Source organism: Ixodes scapularis, unplaced genomic scaffold (assembly GCF_016920785.2).
Source record: "Ixodes scapularis isolate PalLabHiFi unplaced genomic scaffold, ASM1692078v2 PGA_scaffold0__279_contigs__length_252992795, whole genome shotgun sequence".
NCBI lineage: Eukaryota > Metazoa > Arthropoda > Arachnida > Ixodida > Ixodidae > Ixodes > Ixodes scapularis.
In genome coordinates, this window is record NW_024609835.1 from 18,205,395 (window position 1) to 18,207,931 (window position 2,537).

Here is a 2,537-nt window from a genome sequence, read left to right on the forward strand (position 1 = left end):
GTCATCGAAAACTCAATCCAATAAGGCTCCTCCCCCGAGATATGTACAAGATATCAACGAAAAAACACTGCAGGCATTTAGACGGAATATAGAGACAACAAACTGGAGCAGTATATTCGACATAGCTGATGTAAATCTGGCTTACGACAATTTTATCGAGGATTTTAAAAATATTTATAGTCTTTCATTTCTATTAAAACTACTTAAGAACAATAAACGTGCGCGCAAACCATGGATTACTGGGGATCACTTAAAATCAATGCGTATCAAAGCTTGCTTATATAAAGATTTTTTAAAGACCCGAAACTTAGTTGTGCTTGCAAAATTTAAGACGTTGAGAAACCGTCTGAACGCAGATTTGAAGCGTTCAAAACGTAGCTACTACAACAATCTTTTTGACTGAGAATGTATGAGACACTCGGACTTAATTTGGAAGAGGCTTGGTGCTCTCTTAGGTAAAAAAATAAATTGTACTAAAATAGAATCTTTAAGTATTGATGGAATAGAAATATCTGGTTCTGCACTTTCAGATGCTTTTAATCATTATTTTGTAAACGTTGGGTCAGGAACTTACTGTAGTGACGCAGGAAATAATATACCAGAGTTTCTGAGACGATATATTTTTTATCCTGCCGATGAACACAAAGTTTATGCGGCGATGGCCAATTTACGCAACAACAACAGTTGCAATGTTGAAAACATAAATATTAAACATGTTAAACTTGTCATAGATATCATTGCGCCTTGTTTAACACATATTTACAACCTTGCTCTGACATCAGGAATATTTCCCATGGGTATGCAGACCGCGACAGTAATAGTATTGTTTAAGAAAGGAGATAGAAATTGCATAGAGAACTACCGACCTATTTCTATTCTTCCCATTTTCTCAAAAGGCCTCGAAAAAATTCTGCACACGCGAATTACAAATTTTTCAAATAAGCATAAACTCCTAACTCACTCTCAATTTGGTTTCAGGAAATTCAGGTCAACCGTGTGTGCACTCTTACACCAAAAAGAGATAATACTGGATAATTTAGAAGAAAAGTTGTCAACAGTCGGTATATTCTTAGATTTCAGTAAAGCGTTTGACTGTCTTGATCATGGTATTCCTTTAGATGAATTATTTTTACATGGTTTTCGGGGTGTTTCTTTTTCTTTGTTAAAATCATATTTTCAAAGTCGTCGGCAATATCTTTCAATCAAAGACCATATGTCCTCTTTGCTAGGTATTAATTATGGTGTTCTCCAGGGAAGCATTCTGGGACCACTTCTATCTCTTTTTTATATTAACGATATTGTAACTATTGACCCTGATGTAAATTTTATAATTTACGCAGACGATACGAGTATAATCATTTCTGATAAAAATTATGAATATCTTGTTACCAGAGCAAGTATTGTTATATCTAAATTAAAATGTTGGTGCGAAATTAACTCCCTCCATATTAATACTAATAAGAGCAAGGCTGTAATATTTCAACTACATTCTAGAACTCAAACAAATGTATTCCTTCCTTTCAAATATGGTTATGATATTATTAATTGTGTTGAAAATGTCAAAACTCTGGGTGTATTTTTTTTCCTTTAACATGTCCTGGTCTGAACATGTTAAATATATTCGTACTAAACTTTCAAAGATAGTTGGAGTAATAAACAAATATAGAAACATTTTACCTACCAATATCAAACTTCAAATTTTTAAATCATTATTTTCCCCCGTCTTAGGATACGCGCATCTGATATGGGGATCCACTGGTTTAGCCAACTTAAATTTGCTCCGCGTGCTGCAGAAAAAAGCTCTTCGTGCAATAGCCAATGTTCCTACGACCTCACCATCATTACCTCTCTTCGATAAATTTTCCATAACCGACGTGTCAAAACTTTTCAGTCAACGCTTAATATTAACGTACCAATCGGCCCTAAAAGGTAAATCCGAAACATTTCTGAACCTCGCTGACCTTCATTTGCAAATTCCAATTTATCAAACCCGTCAAATACATCCATGGCAAATACCAAGATCACGTACAAACTTTGGACATCAAAGAATTAAACATGCACTTCCTCACTTACTAAATCATATCGCATCGCTAGAAATTGATATCACTTCACTTAATAAAAATAGCATCGTTAACATTGTATCACAAAATGCACATTCTATGATTTATTAACATTGTATAAAAATGCACATTGTATTGTTTTTCTAGATTTATTTGTTTATTAAATGATCTCTTGTTGCGTTGTCTGCCATGTAGGGGTGCCAGGGGCTCGTCAAGCTGCATTTAAGCAGCTTTTTCCTTTGGTATCCCGCATCATGTGATGGAAAATAAAAGCTGATTTGATATTTGAAACCTGGTGCAGCGATGACAGCGATGTTTTTCTTTTACCGGGATATAAACACTTTTATCTCAACCGCAAACAAAACCGTGGTGGTGGTGTATCCATCTTGATATCAAACACAGGCTTTGAGTTTTTATCGGAATACTCAGCAATTACAGATCATTACGAAGTGCTATGCATACGTAACAACCTTGAAG

At 34.8% G+C, this 2,537-nt stretch overlaps 1 pseudogene; it reads left to right on the forward strand.

Moving 5' to 3' along the window:
• The first annotated feature begins 1,465 nt into the window (after positions 1-1,465).
• LOC120839094 lies at positions 1,466-2,171 on the forward strand (annotated as a pseudogene).
• Positions 2,172-2,537: the final 366 nt, after the last annotated feature.